This window comes from Eurosta solidaginis, chromosome 1 (assembly GCF_040869045.1).
Source record: "Eurosta solidaginis isolate ZX-2024a chromosome 1, ASM4086904v1, whole genome shotgun sequence".
In the NCBI taxonomy this organism is placed as follows: Eukaryota; Metazoa; Arthropoda; class Insecta; order Diptera; family Tephritidae; genus Eurosta; species Eurosta solidaginis.
In genome coordinates this window covers 375,168,709-375,189,144 of record NC_090319.1, presented here as the reverse complement: position 1 = coordinate 375,189,144, position 20,436 = coordinate 375,168,709, and the positions used below count along the sequence as shown (strand labels likewise).

Sequence of the window (20,436 nt, the reverse complement as noted above, 5' to 3'; positions counted from 1 at the left end):
CATAAAGGTGGACCAGGGGTGACTCTAGAATGTGTTTGTACGATATGGGTATCAAATGAAAAGTATTAATGAGTATTTCAGAAAGAAGTGGGCCTTAGTTCTATAGGTGTACGCCTTTTTCAGATATCGACCAGGGTGACCTAGACCAGGGGTGACTCTAGAATGTGTTTGCACGATATGGGAATCAAATAAATGGTGTTAATGAGTATTTTAAAAAGGAGTGGGCCTTAGTTCTATACGTAGACGCCTTTTCGAGATATCAACATAAAGGTGGACCAGGGGTGACTCTAGAATTTGTTTGAACGATATGGGTATCAAATGAAAGGTATTAATGAGTATTTTTAAAAGGAGTGGGCCTTAGTTCTATAGGTGGACGCCTTTTCGAGATATCGCCATAAAGGTGGAGCAGGGGTGACTATAATGTGTTTGTACGATATGGGTATCAAATTGAAGGTATTAATGAGGGTTTTTAAAGGGAGTGGCCCTTAGTTGTATATGTGAAGGCGTTTTCGAGATATCGACCAAAATATGGACCAGGGTGACCCAGAACATCATCTATCGGGTACCGCTAATTTATTTATATATGCAATACCACGAACAGTATTCCTGCCGAGATTCCAAGGGCTTTTGATTTGGTAATTCTTTATTTTAGCTCACAACTGCCAAAACCCGTCCAAAAATATAACACTCGTTTTGGACGACGAGCCCGAAAGCGGAAATTAAAAATTTTATTTCTGTCAAAAGATATTTCCAAAAAACCGAAAAATGGTCACGGAGCGCTCGTAAACCGGGAGTGGTAGCCATAGTATTTTTGCGGAGAACATTTTTCTGCATTGGCGGTCTCCGGCCCCGATTATAAAAAATTAGCCTGGGTGAGTCATAAACCAGTTTGGAGATCAAAGCTATACACACGCGCAAAATCTAAATTGTTCTAATGAAATCTAAAGTGTGGCTCAAAATCATCAAAATTACAACAACCAAAGAAATAAAATTTTCAATTTGCGCTTTCGGATTCGTGGTCCTGGGTCCAAAGCGCATCTTTTTACACCTCTCCCGACATTTTTGCGCTAGTTTTAGCAGTTGTTAGCTAAAGCAAAGAATTACCAAAATATTTAAAGGGAACCATAATATCATACCTAGGTACATATGTATGTATGTGTATATGTTAGTATATATGTACAATATAGTGGGTCGATTTATTAACCGATATCGCGCCATCAATTTTTCGATAGGATTTGGGCTCAGGAAAAAAGTTCCACTACACATACCCAAAAAAATTATTCTCGAACCTGCGAAATTTCATTTTTTTGACTTTGATTTTTAAGGTTTTTTTCATGACCTACTAAAAAAATTTTCATGTGATTGTAAAACTGTCCGCCCAAAAATATCAGCTAAAAACTTTGTCGATAACAGTTTGTTGAAAAAAAAAAAAAAATATTTTTATGAAATTTTTTTTAGTAGGTCATGAAAAAAACCTTAAAAATCAAAGTCGAAAAAAGTCAAAAAAATTAAATTTCGCAGGCTCTAAAATTATTTTTTTGGGTATGCGTATTGGATTTTTTTTCCTGATCCCAAATCCTATCGAAAAATTGATGGCGCGATATCGGTTAACTTTCGTCCATACAAATCGACACACCCTAATGTACAACTTTTTTCAATTATAATTTCTTTTTTTAACACTCACTAAAATAGGTACCATCCGTTTCAGATAAGCACACTTTTTGGCACAAAACTACTACAATATTTATAAAAGCTTCTTTTGATACCTCTCCCTGCATATTTGGACGTATTTTGAATGCCGGTCCCGCTTGTTAGGTGTTAGTATTCGTTATTTTTTAACCTTCATATATTTTTATATGGAAATACATCGTTTTATGGCATACAGGTTGTAAGTTTGTAGGAAAAAATTTTGTGAATAATAGTACATGTACACGTTATGTGCGGCAACTCTTATAGAACTGATCCGTATCGTTTCAGTGAGATTTGATCGTGATCCAGTGCTGGATAGTACATTGGAACGCTCCTATAAATATCAGCTGATTTATTTCACATTAGCCGTGTTTTTTTTACACGCGTATACGTTTACGCTTAAACTTTATATGGACTGCTAAGCGTCAAACTTTAAATACACCTCTGAAATTGTTGTGCATAAAATTAGTACTACTAATTTTTAATACGCATTATACTCAGACGTAACTGAAATATGTGTCTATGTTTCACCTCAACACTAATTCTATGTTTCACCTCTATAAATGGTGTGTATCCACAAATCATCGCAACTGATTCAGCTATATTTTATGCACAGACATACAACAGAGGGTTGTGTCTCCGCTTTTCGGTACACCCTGTCCTGTAGCTAGATGGGTCTGCTAAGCATTATCTAAGCGAGGATAAGCGTTTTTTACGCGCAAACGTAAACGTATACGCGTGTAAAAAAACACGGTTATTCATTAGGCGGATAACGCTTGATTGCCAAATCTTTAGCTCTTTGTTTCATGATTCTACAGTAAATGGAGTGTGTAGAAATGAATTAAGGCTCCGAATTAAGACATTGGCATCACGGAATTTTTTCTTGTAAGTAAATTAAAATCCTTATTAGACTTCCAAATATTGTTATCCTTACAGTCAGATTTTCTTTATAATAGCTGTGTTTTTTTACATCTATCTACGTTTACGCTTAAACTTTATATGGACTGGTAAGCGGTAAACTTTATTATTAGTACTCCGAAATTTCAATACTCATTATACTCACATGCAACTGAAATATGTGCCTATGTTTCACCTCTACACTAATTCCATGTATCACCTCTACAAATGGTGTGTCCACTATTCATCGCAACCGATTCAGCTATATGTTATACACTATGGCCACCAGAGGTTTGTGTCTGCGCTTTTCGGTACAACATGTTCTGTAGCTAGTTGCCGCTAGATGGGTCTCCTAAGCATTACCCAGGCCGACAGCATCTCAGACCTAGAAACCGGACTATATATTTTCGAAGGATTTTTATGTGATGAATCAAAATCTGGCCTCAAAATTGCTCTATCAACTTTGGTTTTCGAGATATCCTAACCTAAAAGTGCAAAAACACCGTTTTTGCCCATATTTGAGGTTATGTAGCCTTGCAGATGTATTCTCTCACCAAAATTTAAGGATGTCATCTTTAAATAGAAGTCCTCTTCCTTCAAATGGCATTGAGTTTGCTCTAATATCATTTTTTCGCTGAGATATCGCATTTTGAAATTTTCATGTTTCTTGTGGTGTGGTAGGGGCGGTTTCTATGGGTTAGGGGATACGGTAGTTGATGGGTGAACAGTGAAGTTGGTTAGCCCACTTTTGGTGTGAGACATCTAGATAAATAAGACTTATTTTAAGAAAATAATGCGAGTAAACGCTGTCCCCAGGTTTAAGTGGGTTAGCCTGCTTGCGCTATGATAGCGGGGTTTCTAGGGGTTAGGGCTGTGTGTGACTCGGTACCCGAGGTTAGGTAGTGTAGAGGTGTGGTGAGTTAGCACACTTATGCTGTGAGACAAAATTTTAAGAAAAATAATACTCAATTCAAGAAAATTAGTAATCGACTATATCATGTCTATGTTATCTCAATCGATTTTGAGGTGTAGGAAAATTTAGAAACATGAAAATTTCAAAACGCGATATCTCAGCGAAAAAAATTATATTTGAGCAAACTCAACGCCATTTAAAAGAAGAAAACTTGTATTTAAAGATGTCATTCTTTAATTTTGGTGAAAGAAAACATCTGCAAGGCTACATAACCTCAAATATGGACAAAAACGGAGTTTTTCCACTTTTATGCTAGGATATCTCGAAAACCAGAGCTTCGAACCTTCGGAAATATATAGTCCGGTTTCTGGGTCTGAATGTTGGTTAAATTGTGTCGGCCTGTGTTATCTAAGCGAGGATACGCGGTTTTTTTACGCGCAAACGTAAACGTATATGTGTGTCAAAAAACACGGCTAATATGTACGTAAAGGATAAGTTTACTGAGCTTTTTAGTGAGTAAGCCACGATACGTAAGTACTTTCCCCATGAAAACTAAGTACTTTCCCTCGATATTCTTCTGGTTTGAGTACAATGCGGTTTCGGAAAAAAGTTTATACAGTGTATTTGTGCTCCTCAAAAACAATTGTACGGATGGTCACCGTAACTCTAATCTATGTTAATGATGTCACACGTATCTTATCTCAGCTACTAAATTATTTTACATATTAATTTATGAATATAAGCAGAAAATTGCAATGTCAAATTTATATTAATAACAGAGGCACATGCGGTCTAGGGATCACTATGCACCTGCACCGATTTTAAATGAAAACTACGAATAACAAAAATGTTTTAAAGAACTCTGAGTCTGTAACATAACTATCTATATTATTTTAATTATTTTAATCTAATCTTTATCTTACAGTTGTTGTATTTTATAACTGAGTATATACCTAAAATAGGGTTACCAGATGCCCGAGATATGAATCGGAGACACTTCCAACAAAAAAGGTAATCAAATTTCAATATTAAAAAGTTTGACCAAGTTTAACCTTCTAACCGCAGACGAAGACGGGCAAATTGCACCCAGGCAACTTCAAAAAAGTTTATAAAGGGTAGGGGAATATTGTAAATAATGTAACGATTCGCACAAACATGTTTATTAGAGATAATTATTTATACATTCTTCTTTCTTACTTCTAATTTCAAGAATCTCGTGCTCTGTCAGCACTTCCCGACATATTTCTGGGAATTGCTAATTTTTTTCAAAAGTTCAGTATTCTCAGGAAGAGTTAAAATTTTTTGGAATTCGAGACATGTAAAATCTGAAAAATTAAACATTTTCAAGAGTCAAACGATTTCTTTCTTTGTCCATTGCGAGCTCATTAAGAGAAAATTCTTTCGCAGTTCGCATTGTGACATGGTATCGAATAGAAAAATTTACCAATTTTGAGCACTTGCGGTTCTTCCTTTTTTCTTAATTTCCTTTTCCATCTTTTCTTTCCATCTTTTCTTAATTGTGCCAAATTCGTCCTTACAGCTAATGGAATAAAATTCGATTTTTGTCGTTCATCCACTTTTGATAGGAGATCATCGTAAACTGAAATTATATCTAAAATGTTATTGTATTTTTTTCAATAGAAGCGATTTTTGAATGGAACAAAGCCATAAATGAATGGACAAATAATAGATAACTTTCGTTGAGGTCATTATTAAAAAAATGCTCCATCGTTGCAGCTGGTTTGTTTTAAGATAAAAAATAAGATTTCAAGGCCTCAAACATTTTCAAAGTCCTCTCGACTGTAGGGAAAAGGCTTAACCAGCGCGTTTTACAATGATTGAGCAGATTTTTATAAACTGTCTCAACGAATTCGCAAAAGGATTTCAATTCCGTTGTTCGAACAGTGTAAATAGAGAAGTATTCGTACAATTTGCACACAATACAATTGATATCAAATAGAACAAACTGCTCCAATCCATAATGGGCCGAATTGTGTATAATATGTGCGGAACATCTGATCCCAATCAATTCAGCATTATTGAGATTTTGTAGTCTGTGAAAAATTTTATTTTCAACTACAGGCCTTTTAAAATACCGCGCTCAGGACTTCCACGGGATGTCTTCTCCCCAGGGAGACGCGCGTCAGTCTAGCTCAACTTCGATCTGAATACTTCAAAGCCCACTGGCAGAACGGCGAGATATATATTTAACACAGAGTGAACCTGGGTTGAATTCATACATTATTGACAATATTTTTAAATTAACTCAGCGTTAAAAAATAACTTGCCTTTCGGCAAGTGGGCCCAAATGGTTAAATTTTTACTTATCCATAATCAACCCCTCACTAGGGTAGGCACCTTGTCGTTGGTGTGAGGGCTTAGCCGAACTCCATAGAGCCCGGCTATGAGGCGGAGCTGCTTAGGACTGACATCTACGCCGTTTCGCCTCATAGGAGAGCGGCGGGATGTCGGTGACCAAGAACTGCCAACCCCCTAATCCAGGGTGTTATGCGGGCCGTACCTATTGGACGATTTGCAGCCAGGGGATAAATTCGGCTGTATTCGAACGGAGCTTTCCCGATACCGGGCCACCTCGGGAAGTATTTATGTGGCGGACGGTTCTTTCCCCGTATATAATACTGGACCGCTGAGCCCGCCTCGTTGGGCAGGTGGTCGTACGACCAAGATGAAGGACTCATTACCTGATGGTAATAAGGATGATGTAAAGAGGAAGACTGAATCGCAATCCAAGGACGACAAGCGGTGCGTCGGACTCGGGGAGCGAGAGTAGTGCTGATTCAATGAACTCCGTGTTGGAGAAGCACACAAATTAAAACGGAGGAGAAGAGTGGAGAAGGGTACGGAGCAGAGGAAGTAAAAGAGCTCTCTCGCAGTACCGTGCAGCACTAAGAATTGTACAACACTTGGGAGCAGTGGTCGACCCAACAGAAGTGGAGATCGAGAGATTGGAATGGACCCATGAAGCGGTAGAAGTAGGTCGAAGGCAGCTCAAAAGGTTTGCTGCGAGAAACCCTCGGTTCTGCAACCGGTACGAGGAGGAAGAAGCGTCGAATGGCAGAATGAAGAGGCAACGTTCGGCGGAAGGCGACAAGCCTGCTTTCAAGAGGCAGAAATGACCCAGTCCTAGAGCCGCGAGGCAGGGCAGTCGCATAGACAAGACAAGTAGACCCAAAGCTGGAGGACAGATGGGCTCCAATAGCGAGGTAGCAACTACCTCGAAAGCTGCGAGTCAGAGGGAAGTTCCAACTACGGAAGTAGGAGCCAAAGGAAGATAACGCTAAGACTCCGGCTTTCTCGGAGGCGATAAAGGGAGTTAACGCTAAGAATCCGGCTTTCTCGGAGGTGCCAAAGGGAGATAACACTAAGACTCCTGCTTTTCCCGAGAAGATGAGTGATGTGGCAAAGCAGACACTAACTGTGACGCTGGTTGATCGTAGCAGTCCTTTCGGACAAATGACTACTGAAAGGTGGAGATCTGTGGAAAGGGAGCTTATTAGCTTAATGCTTAAGATGATGCGGGAACAACCAAGTAAGCCCCTTCCAACCTTTGATTCGGGGGGATGGTATAATGGTGTGAAGATTATAGCATGCGACAACATCGCGAGCTTGCGGTGGCTGGGGGAAGTGGTTCCAAACCTCCAAAGGCAAGGCACGAACGCACTGTTTGAGGTGGTGGATAAAGCGCAAATCCCCACGGTACCAAAAGTTAAGGTATGGATACCATGCGTGATGAAGTCGGAGGATACACTGCGACTTCAGCAGAATCAGAATCCGAACATACCGACACAGGATTGGAAGGTACTTACTGTATCTCGGCCTACCGAGGATGGTCAGTTCTACATCTTCCAAATAAACAAGCAGGCGGAGGATATTTTGTACACGCAGCTTGGCAAAATGTCCTTTGGCACTGGCAAAATTAAATGCGACTCAGGAAAAGAAGTCCCGAGGATAAAACCCCTAACAAGCTAGAGGTGGGCGAAGTCGAAAAGGACCTCAAAAGCCTAAGGGAAAAAAGACAGGTGGAGGTCCCCGACGTCACCACGAACGTGCTAGAAGAGGACCAGCCGCTAAATGGTGCTGTGACTCGCACAGAGGAACACCCTGCACAACAGTCACGAGAGGCTGAAGGGGGCCTCGAATACTCTAAACCAAAAGGGCAAGGGAAGGACGACGACGTCAAGACGAAGGTGCTGGAGGGGAACAAACCGCCCAATGGTGCTGCGAGTCCTACAGATAAACCTCCAACACAGTAAAGTGGCGTCGAGCGAACTCCTCCTAACCCTTGAGGAGGGTTCGTTTGACGTGGTGCTGATCCAGGAGCCGTGACTCTCATCGGGAGGAAAGGTTTCTGGACTTAGCGCGCGCGGGTTTGGCGTTTACTACGCGCAAACGGAAGGACGGGTGCAAGCTGTACTAATGGTAAGGAAACAGCTGCATTCATATATGCTGCCTAATTTAATAAGGATCTCGTAGCGGTGACCGTTGAGCAAAAGAATAAGCAGGCATTTATCCTGGCGTCCGGATACATGGCCCATGCTGCGGAGGTTCCACCGATGGAGGGCAAAATGCTAGTACAGGAGGAAGGGCGCAAAGGGCGGTTGGTCATAGGCGCAGATGCAAATGCGCACCACAATGCGTGGGGAGGAGCAGATACGAACGAGAGAGGCGAATCTCTATTTTGTTACATCCTACAAACCAATTTGCAGATAGCCAACGGGGGAAATGTCCCTACATACATTGGTCCTACATCCAGCAATGTTCTGGATATTACATTGAGCTCCGAGCGTGATATATCAAGGTATGATTGAATGGTTTTGATAGACCATCCTTCTCCGATCATGCGTATATCAGCTTCAGCATCCCCCTAAAGAGGGTAGAGAAGGCAGGAACCTTTAGAAACCCTAGGTCAACGAACTGGACTAAATTCCAGAAACATGTAGAAACAAAACTGGGACAATCCAAAGAGGTTGCTAATGTAGAGGAACTGGAGGAGTCCAATGAATTCTCAACAAGGACGCTTATAACTGCGTATAACAAAGCTTGCCCTCTAAGAAGATTCAGAGGAAAAGCAAAGCCGCCATGGTGGAGCAATGAGCTGAGTCTTCTAAGAAGACAGGTAAAAGAAATGTTTAAGCTCGCAAAGACCGCGGAAAGCGAAGCGTGTCGGGACGAGTACAGGGATCTACTGAGGATCTACAAGCGTAAAATTACCAGGGCGAAGAGAAACTCATGGAAAAGTTTCTGTACGGACAAAGAGTGCTCCAGCGAAACAGCACGGTTGAAAAAAGTCCTAACAAAGGGAGACATAGTCCAGGGACTAATAAAGAAAGAGAACGGGGAATGGTCACGTAATAGTGAGGAATCCCTTGAGGTGCTTCTCGATACACATTTCCCATCGGGAGATGGTTTAGAAGAGCCAGCAGACATCACTCACACTTCGATCACGGAGCTAGTAGTGCCGGGCTTGGTGACCGATACCAAGATCGAGTGGGCAGTGAAGACGTTTTCTAAGTTTAAATCGCCGGGCCCATATGGTATATTCCCGGCCATGCTACAAGTCTCAAGTAGGGCGGTCGTGGAATGGCTTAAAATAATATTCGATGGGTGCATAAGACTGAATCATGTACCGCACTCTTGGAGAACTGCTCGTGTAGCTTTTCTACCAAAAGCGGGGAAGATCGTTCACGTGTATCCCAAAGACTTTTTTTGCCGGGGCTTTCAGTAATGTTGCAAAATGGGCGATTATGGATGGTCTTAATTACATTAAAGTACATCCTGCCTTAATCAGATGGATCGGCTGCATGTTAAATTGCAGAAAGATTACATCACAATGGGGATTGTACGAGGCCACGAAATCATAGGGCAGGGGCACGCCGCAGGGAGGGGTGCTATCACCTCTGCTGGGGACGCTGGTCATCAACCAACTGCTCAGGCAATTCGAGGTGGACGGTTGTCGCAAGGGTGCGCAAATGGCGGACGAGGCGATACATGTGTACACAGATGGTTCCAAAGTAGTGGAAAGAGTAAAGTCTGCGGTATACTGTGCTGATCCGGAAATAAGCAGATCTTACAGGCTGCCGGATTACTGTAGCGTTTTCCAAGCGGTAATATTAGCCGTAACCAAAGCAGTAGAAACCCTGGAAGAGAATAGCTGAAGCTGCAACCGTGTTAACTTTTATATTGACAGTCAAGCAGCAATTAAGGCAATAATCTGGCATAGCACAGCATCTAAATGCGTGTTAGAGTGTAAGCAGTTTCTGGAGAGAATCGGGACAGGGAGAAGCATACATCTATATTGGGTCCCAGGGCATATGGGAATATATGGGAATGAAAAAGCGGACGAACTAGCTAAAAAGGGCGCATCCCTTGAAGCTTGCTCCGTAGACGTCACAATTAGACTGGGCGAGATTAAGCGAAGGCGAGAGGTGCACATGATCGACCAAGCGGGAAAGGCTGGATTCAAGGGCGGGGCTGTAAAGTGTCGAAGATTATGTGTAGGTTTTACAACCTTACACTAACAAAGTTGCTTCTATTATTAAAAAGAGAGGACTGTATACTCATGACGGGTATTCTGACCGGACACTGCCTTCTGGCGTCACATGCCTTTAAATTAGGCTTGGTCAGTGATAGCAGATGTAGGAAGTGCGGGTTGGAGGAGGAAACGATCGATCACGTTCTGTGCTCGTGCCCTGCACTTGTCAGGCTAAGACTTCAGCTATTAGGAGTGATACAGCTTTCAGATCTAGAAGCAGCAAGTGACTTAAGTCCTAGGAAGCTTCTAGTATTTGCCAAGAGGACGGAGTTATTTTATAACATAGGTCCTGGTTTTTGATAGGGTTTTTCAGTTTGGTCGTTAAAACAAACTTCTGGTAACACTACGGACTCAATCAGTCTATGTGAGGTCCTCATGGACCGGCCAGTTCAACCTAACCTAACCTAACCCCGACATGCCCAATGTATGACCTGCTTGTAACGTTGCTACTCGATTAGTCGAATAATCGATTGTAAAAAAGAGCTCTCCTCTCAATATAAGACTAAGACCAGGAGCAAACATTGTGAATCGGACAAGTGAAATATCTGAACCACTCGCAGATCAGTAATTTATAATTATTTTCCTAAAGAGTTTTACTGTCACATATCTTTCATTTGAGTGAAAATGATTTTCGATCGTGATCGTAAGTGGCGATGGGGCCCCAGCCAGTCTAATGTTTATATTTACTACAATAAATTTATAAGTCGTCTCTTGCAACAAAAAGAAAAACAATATATGTATGTCTTCTGTACGTGTGTTTGTGACTGAGCTTATCCTAAGCGACTAGACCAATTTCGATTAAATTGTGTGTGTGTGTTCAAGGGGGTTTGAGGATGCTTTAGATTCACGATTTGGTTCGGGAAGTGGACCACGGACCGATCTATTCAAAAAAATCGTTTTTATGGTGCGATTCGCCTAAAATTTGGTACAGGGCTAATTCTATAACTAGCTCATTATTAAACTTTTCTTTCCGGGAAGTGGACCAAGATCCGACCTATTCCAAAAAATTTAATTTATCGTAGGATTGGCTTGAAATTCAGTACTTGGGTACCTCTTTGAACCAGATAATATCTGAGAAACTTTTCACTCTGGGAATTGGACTAGGGGCCGACCTATCTTAATAAATATATATGTTTTGTATGTGTGTTTGTGACTGAACTCTACCTAAACGACTGAACCGATTTTGATGAAATTTCGTGTGTGTTCGTGGGGATTTGAGGATGATTTATAACTACGAATTTGTCTGTTTTATCTCCGGTAACTGAACCAAGGACCGACCTATTGCAAATAAAAAATTATGCATGGTGCGATTTCCTCGAAATTTGATATAGGCTACCTAGCTTATTATTTGAGCAAATCTCCGGGAAGTAGACCAGGAACCGACCCAGGTCCGTATCGTGAGTCGCAGGGGCCCCGGGGCAGAACAATAATTGGGGCCCCTTTATCAAAATTGTATCTGTGTATTTCTGCTATGAAAAACTTCTCAGTGAAAATTCATCTGTTTGTAGGATAAACTAAACAGGAGCACGACGCAAATTCAAAAAGAAGCTCGATATGGGTGGAAGGATACCGCGCCAAGCATTTTCTTATTAATATTTATTCATTGCAATACGATACGGAGATTTTGACAATAATGTTGTTTTGCTGTGCCATTATGCGCACGCGCAAGTTTGATGCGAGTACCAACCAGTGTTGCCGCGAGCTTTGAAAAAAATGTCAACTCATCGACTGGAAATTAATTAATACATTTTTTCTTTGAAACAAATTTAAAGAATCTGTACTAATTTTAGTAAAATGTTGTTTTTCGTCCGTGCAAATTTTTCTACGTAATTTTAGATAACAATATTTAATTGAACAGAAATCGAAGGTTTTAATTTCATTATTTCTTTTACTCGACCGGGTCCCTGTAGGCTGGGGCCCCAAGGCATTGCCCCGGTTGCCCCTTGGTAGCTACGGCACTGAACCGACCTCTTCCAAAAAATCTTATTTATGGTGCGATTGGTTTGAAATTTTGTTTAGGGGTACCTCCTTTGCTAGTTTATTATACTCAGTTGAGCAGAGCTCACAGAGTATATTAAGTTTGATTGGATAACGGTTGGTTGTACAGGTATAAAGGAATCGAGATAGATATAGACTTCCATATATCAAAATGATCAGGATCGAAAAAAAATTTGATTGAGCCATGTCCGTCCGTCCGTCCGTCCGTTAACACGATAACTTGAGTAAATTTTGAGGTATCTTGATGAAATTTAGTATGTAGGTTCCTGAGAACTCATATCAGATCGCTATTTAAAATGAACGATATCGGACTATAACCACGCCCACTTTTTTGATATCGAAAATTTTGAAAAACCGAAAAAGTGCAATAATTCATTACCAAAGACAGATAAAGCGATGAAACTTGGTAGGTGAGTTGAACTTATGACGCAGAATAGAAAATTAGTAAAATTTTGGACAATGGGCGTGGCACCGCCCACTTTTAAAAGAAGGTAATTTAAAACTTTTACAAGCTGTAATTTGGCAGTCGTTGAAGATATCATGACGAAATTTGGTAGGAACGTTACTCCTATTACTATATGTACGCTTAATAAAAATTAGCAAAATCGGAGAAGGACCACGCCCACTTTTTAAAAAAAAAATTTTTTTTAATAAAATTTTAACAAAAAATTTAATATCTAAGTAATATATAAGTAAATTATGTCAAAATTCAACTCCAGTAATGATATGTTGCAACCAAATACAAAAATTAAAGAAAGTTTCAAAATGGGAGTGGCTCCGCCCTTTTTCATTTAATTTGTCTAGGATACTTTTAATGCTATAAGTCGAACAAAAATTGACCAATCCTTTTGAAATTTGGTAGGGGCATAGATTTTATGACGCTAACTGTTTTCTGTGAAAATGGACGAAATCGGTTGAAGCCACGCCCAGTTTTTATACACAGTCGTCCGTCTCCCTTCCGCATGGCCGTTAACACGATAACTTGAGCAAAGATCGACATATCTTTACTGAACTTAGTTCACGTACTTATCTGAACTCATTTTATCTTGGTATAAAAAATGAACGAAACCCGGCTATGACCACGCCCACTTTTTCGATATCGAAAATTACGAAAAATGAAAAAAATGCCATAATTCTATACCACATACGAAAAAAATGATGAAACATGGTAATTGGATTGGTTTATTGACGCGAAATATAACTTTAGAAAAAACTCTGTAAAATGGTTGTGACACCTAACATATTAAGTAGAAGAAAATGAAAAAGTTCTGCAGGGCGAAATAAAAAACCCTTGAAATCTTGGCAGGTATTACATATATAAATAAATTAGCGGTATCCAACAGACGATGTTCTGGGTCACGCTAGTCCACATTTTGGTCGATATCTGGAAAACGCCTTCACATATACAACTAAGGCCACTCCCTTTTAAAACCCTCATTAACACCTTTAATTTGATACCCATATCGTACAAACACATTCTAGAGTCACCCCTGGTCCACGTTTATGGCGATACCTCGAAAAGGCGTCCACATATAGAACTAAGGCCCACTCATTTTTAAAATACTCATTAACACCTTTCATTTGATACCCATATCGTACAAACGTATTCTAGAGACACCCCTGGTCCACCTTTATGGCGATATCTCGAAAAGGCGGCCACCTATACAACTACCTCCACTCCCTTTTAAAACTCTCATTAATACCTTTAATTTGATACTAATATCGTACAAACAGGTTCTAGAGTCACCCCTGGTCCACCTTTATGCCGATATATCGAAAAGGCGTCCAGCTATAGAACTAAGCCCCACGCCCTTTTAAAATACTCATTAACACCTTACATTTGATACCCATATCGTACAAACATACAAACGCATTCTAGAGTCACCCCTGGTCCACCTTTATGCCGATATATCGAAAAGGCGTCCACCTATGGAACTAAGGATCACTCCCTTTTAAAATACTCATTAACACCTTTCATTTGATACCCATATCGTACAGACAAATTCTAGAGTCAACCCTGATCCACCTTTATGGCGATATCCCTAAATGGCGTCCACCTATAGAACTATGGCCCACTCCCTCATAAAATACTCTTTAATACCTTTCATTTGATACACATGCCATACAAACACATTCCAGGGTTTCCCTCCGATCATTTTCCTACATGGTTATTTTCCCTTATGTTTTCACCATAGCTCTCAACTGAGTATGTAATGTTCGGTTACACCCGAACTTAACCTTCCTTACTTGTTATTTTAGAAACTTTTCTTTCCGGACGAGGGCGCAGTGGCAGTGTGATTGTTAGTGGCAAAAAGTGTGAGCAAGGGTGTGTGAGTGGGAGTGAAAGTAGGAGTGGGAGTTGGAGTGGGTGTGGGAATGCAACTGGGAATGGAAATAGGTTTGCGTGTGGGAAGGAAATAAATGGTATTGACAAGAATAATAAGAACAAGTAAGGAAGGCTAAGTTCGGGTGTAACCGAACATTACATACTCAGTTGAGAGCTATGGAAACAAAATAAGGAAAATCACCATGTAGGAAAATGAACCTAGGGCTAACCTGGAATGTTGTTGTATGACATGTGTATCAAATGGAAGGTATTAAATAGTATTTTAAGAGAGAGTAGGCCATAGTTCTATGGATGGACGCCATTTAGGGATATCGCCATAAAGGTGGACCAAGGCTGACTCTAGAATTTGTTTGTACGATATGAGTATCAAATGAAAGGCGTTAATGAGTATTTTAAAAGGGAGTGATCCTTAGTTCCATAGGTGGACGCCGTTTCGAGATATCGCCATAAAGGTGGACCAGGGGTGACTCTAGAATGTGTTTGTACGATTTGGGAATCAAATGAAAGGTGTTACTGAGCATTTTAAGAGGGAGTGGGCATTAGGTCTATAGGTGGACGCCTTTTCGAAATATCGCCATTAGGGTGGGCCAGGGGTGACTCTAGAATGTGTTTGTACGATATGGGTATCAAATGAAAGGTGTTACTGAGCATTTTAAGAGGGAGTAAGCCTTAGTTCTATAGGTGGACGCCTTTTCGAGATGTCGCCATAAAGGTGGACCAAGGGTGACTCTAGAATGTTTGTACGATATGGGTATCAAATGAAAGGTGTTTGAGAGGGAGTGGGCATTAGGTCTATAGGTGGACGCCTTTTCGAGATATCGCCATTAGGGTGGGCTAGGGGTGAATCTAGAATGTGTTTGTACGATATGGGTATCAAACGAAAGGTGTTACCGAGCATTTTAAGAGGGAGTGGGCATTAGGTCTATAGGTGGACTCCTTTTCGAGATATCGCCATTAGGGTGGGCCAGGGGTGACTCTAGAATGTGTGTACGATATGGGTATCAAACGAAAGGTGTTACTGAGCATTTTAAGAGGGAGTGGGCATTAGGTCTATAGGTGGACGCCTTTTCGAGATATCGCCATTAGGGTGGGCCAGGGGTGACTCTAGATTGTGTTTGTACGATATGGGTATCAAATGAATGGTAGTAATGAGTATTTTAAAAGAGAGTAATCCTTAGTTCTATAGGTGGACGCCTTTTCTAGATATCGCCATAAAGGTGGACCAAGGGTGACTCTAGAATGTTTATACGATATGGGTATCAAACGAAAGTTGTTACTGAGCATTTTAAGAGGGAGTGGGCATTAGGTCTATATGTGGACGCCTTTTCGAGATATCGCCATTAGGGTGGGCCAGGGGTGACTCTAGAATGTGTTTGTACGATATGGATATCAAATTAAAGGTATTAATGAGGGTTTTAAAAGCGAGTGGCCCTTAGATGTATATGTGAAGGCGTTTTCGCGATATCGACCAAAATGTGGACCAGGGTGATCCAGAAAATCATCTGTTGGGTACTGCTAATTTATTTATATATGCAATACCACGGACAGTATTCCTGCCAAGATTCCAAGGGCTGTTGATTTCGCCTTGTAGAACTTTTTCATTGTCTTCTACTTAATATGGTAGGTGTCACACCCATTTTACAAATTTTTTTCTAAAGTTATATTTTGCGTCAATAAACCAATCCAATTACCATGTTTCATCCCTTTTTTCGTATTTGGTATAGAATTATAGCATTTTTTCATTTTTCGTAATTTTCAATATCGATAAAGTGGGCGTGGTTATAGTCGGATTTCGGCCAATTTTTATACCGAGATAAAGTGAGTTCAGGTAAGTACGTGGACTCAGTTTAATAAAGATATATCGGTTTTTGCTCAAGTTATCGTGTTAACGGCCGAGCGGAAGGACAGACGGTGGACTGTGTATAAAAACTGGGCGTGGCTTCCACCGATTTCGCCCATTTTCACAGAAAACAGTTACCGTCATAGAATCTATGCCCCTACCAAATTTAAGAAGGATTGGTAAATTTTTGTTCGACTTATGGCATTAAAAGTATTCTAGACAAACTAAATGAAAATGGGCGGAGCCACGCCCATTTTGAAATTTTCTTTTATTTTTGTATTTTGTTGCATCATATCATTACTGGAGTTGAATTTTGACTTAATTTACTTATATGCAGTAAAGATATTAAATTTTTTGTTAAAATTTGACTTTAAAAAAATTTGTTTTTAAAAAGTGGGCGTGTTCTTCATCCGATTTTCTAAATTTTATTTAGCACATATATAGTAATAGTAGTAACGTTCGTGCAAAATTTCATCATGATATCTTCAACGACTGCCAAATTACAGCTTGCAAAACTTTTAAATTACCTTCTTGTAAAAGTGGGCGGTGCCACGCCCCTTGTCCAAAATCTAACTAGTTTTCTATTCTGCGTCATAACGTCAACCCATCTACCAATTTTCATCGCTTTACCCGCCTTTGGCAATGAATTATCGCATTTTTTCGGTTTTTCGAAATTTTCGATATCGAAAAAGTGGGCGTGGTTATAGTCCGATATCGTTCATCTTAAATAGCGATCTGAGATGAGTGCCCAGGAATCTACATACCAAATTTTATCAAGATACCTCAAAATTGACTCAAGTTATCGTGTTAACGGACAGACGGACGGACGGACGGACGGGCATGGCTCAATCAAATTTTTTTTCGATCCTGATGATTTTTATATATGGAAGTCTATATCTATCTCGATTCCTTTATACCTGTACAACCAACCGTTATCCAATCAAAGTTAATATACTCTGTGAGCTCTGCTCAACTGAGTATAAAAAGAAAAGAATGGGATGCATAGTTAAGAAGGGAATTTTAAGATGTAAGCAAGCTAGTTGTCTGGCAGAACAAAGTCTACTGGCTATTCTAGTAAATATATTTACTTCCATGGTAGTGAAAATACAAAAAATTTACATTTCCATACATGAGCATGAGGATTGTCGTGTTTAATAATTAATTAAAAAACATTTATTGCAATTCTATTTCACTTGAAAGGAGTTGTTACAGCGAGGAAGGGAAATAACGTCCATCAGAAAAAGGCAATAACGCCCGCCGACGTTATTTCCCGCGGGTTTTATTTCCCTTTCAACACCATAAATTTAGGCCTGTAAACTTTTCTTAAGCCCTGGAAGACTTGCTCAAAAAATCCTATCACGTTTCAATTCAGGCATACAGAACTCACATCGAATATATGTAATTTTGTAAAAAAAAAATGGCCGAAATCCGACTATGACCACGCCCACTTTTTCGATATCGAAAATTACGAAAAATGAAAAAAATTCCATAATTATATACCAAATACGAAAAAAGGGATGAAACATGGTAATTGGATTGGGGTATTGACGCAAAATATAACTTTAGAAAAAAACTTTGTAAAATGGGTGTGACACCTACCATATTAAGTAGAAGAAAATGATAAAGTTTTGCAGGGCGAAATCAAAAGCCCTTGGAATCTCGTTGGCTCATCTGTAAAGCAACAAAATATGTCTGTTCAAATTGTCAAAATCTGTGTATTGGTGTTGGTGCGAATGGTATGGAATGGAAACATAAAACTTAGCAGTTTTTGTATGTGTAAGTAAAATGTTGCCAATGTGTTGGTTTCATTTTGAGTTTGCCATCTCCTTTTGACAATCCCTTCGACCATGCAAAGACATAAATAAAATCAGCTGATGAGATGAGCCAACCTGTACATAATTGAACCATGGCTGGAGAGTAGATTAAACTGGAAAGAACAAGTACAATTAGAGAATTCCATTGACGTTGTAGGTGTGCCAAATGTAAACAAAGACAATGCAAAAAAAATGCGTAAAAAAAATGTTCAGCGTTGCATTAAATGTGCAGGTAATGGATGATGACATTGAAAAAATTAGCGTGAAACATACTAATGCTAATAAAAGTAGTGGCATTGTTTGCGTTAAGCTTAAGTCTATGGAAAGCAAGAAAAAAATTATGAAAGCCAAACGAACAGCCAGGAATAAGCTTAATACGTCGATATTTTCTGATGCTAGCAAAAAGAACATTTACATAAACAACAGCTTCACAAATTACTACAGAGCTCTGTTTATAGCTGCTAGTAAGGTAAAAAAGGAACGGAAATTTAAATATCTATGGATAAATAATTCAAAACTTTTAATGAAAAAAAAACGATAATGATAGAGCTGTTATCATAAGAACGTTTGATGATCTTTCTGTTATCAATCTTAATTAAGTTTTATTATTACAATAGTTGTTTTATTTTTAATTCGAAATTATGAATATAAGATCTGTTCTTACGAATAACAGCCCAGTCATTAATGTCTTCAATGACTCTAATATATTAACATCCAAAGACAATACCTTTACAGTTTTGCATCAAAATGTAAGAAGTCTCAGGCAGAATTTCGATTCCTTAGTTTGCAACCTCGAATCCTTTGTTAATCTTCCCGATATTATATTTGTCTCAGAAATTTGGATTTTTTCTTATGAAATAAATGACTATAGTATTCCTGGTTATAAATTTTTTGCAAATACAAATGACTCGTATAATGCTGGTGGTGTTGGAGTTTTATACGTGATTTTTACGAGTGTGAAGTTACTTGCTTTAGTCTATCAAGCGCTGATGTAATAAAAATTTCATTGCCAATATGCAATGTACCTTTCACTTTTGTATGTCTGTATAGATTTCACTCATTATCTTTTAAATTGTTCCATGAGGAATTCTCTCTTTTTTTAAGTAGAGAAAAAGCATCAAATATTGTTATATTAGGCGATTTTAATTTTGATTTAATGAGCACCAATTCTATGTTAGACAACTATCTTGCGCTCCTCGCAGAACATGGTTTATTTTCCTTCATTCATGAGGTTACTAGGCCAGAATCAGGGACCTATATAGACCATGTTTATGGTAGATTTAGTAATATTGAAGATAATATGCATGCTGGTATAAACCTTGACTTTGGAATTTCGGACCATTGTATGACCGGAATTCAACTTACTAATTTAAATGCAAATAGGCGAATTACCAATTGCGATATATTATCAACTATTGCGAAAATTAATTTTTATGTTTTAAATGAATCACTTCGCTTTGAAAAATGGGAAACAGTTTTAAATGAGCCAAATGTAGACAAAGCATATAATTTTTTTATGGAAACACTTACGATGCACATAAACTACTCAAGTATCTCTATTTTTCCTAAAAGATCAACTTTAACTCTTAAACCTTGGATCACTCAAACTCTATTAAAAAAGATCAGGCTGAAAAACACATTACGGAAAAAAAGCAACAGGCATCCGGCGAATACTAAGCTAAGAAATCGGTCGCGTCTGTTGACTAAAAGGGTAAACAAAGAAATACGTACAAGGCGCGATAAATATTTTCAAAACCTTTTTTTCATAGCGCAGGGTAACTCCAAAAAAGAATGGGATGCTGTAAAAAGAATAACAAACCGTAATTCAAAAAGAAAGTGCGACTCGCTCGTATTAAACGTGAATGGTGTAGATGTGTCAGAGCCTCGGGAAGTTGCAAACGAACTCAATGATTTCTTCGTCAACGCAGGAAAAGCCTCCGATTTAAGCAGTAATCCTAAGCCCTGCACCTGCTACACAAACCCAATACATACCGAATTCCTTCCGCCGAGTAACAATTATTTCTTGGATGCCATTACAGGCGCAGAAATTATTAATATAATTAAATCTCTTAGTAACTCTAATTCATGTGGTAATGACAACTTATCAAATCGAATGTTAAAGAGCATAGCATTTAACATTGTTGATATTTTAAAACATTTATTTAATTTAAGTATAGCCTCCGGAGTTTTTCCTGCTCACTTAAAATGCGCTACGGTTATACCACTCTTTAAAAAGGGGAATAAAAATGACAAAAATAACTACAGGCCCATATCTCTTTTATCTTCAATTTCAAAAATTTTTGAGAAAGCAGTAAAAAATAGGGTGCTGTCGTATTTAATCAAAGTTAAATTTTTTAGCCCTAAGCAATTTGGGTTTATTTCCGG

At 39.2% G+C, this 20,436-nt stretch overlaps 1 long non-coding RNA gene across 1 annotated transcript in view; it reads right to left on the bottom strand.

Moving 5' to 3' along the window:
* Nucleotides 1-4,635: 4,635 nt before the first annotated feature.
* Nucleotides 4,636-20,436, bottom strand: part of LOC137238286 (uncharacterized) — a 29,263-nt gene continuing 13,462 nt past the window's right edge. The window contains exons 2-3 of the long non-coding RNA XR_010949147.1: nucleotides 4,944-5,111; nucleotides 4,636-4,824 (exon numbers count right to left, since the gene is read on the bottom strand). This is a non-coding gene — a long non-coding RNA (uncharacterized lncRNA). The remainder of the gene's footprint in view (nucleotides 4,825-4,943; nucleotides 5,112-20,436) is intronic.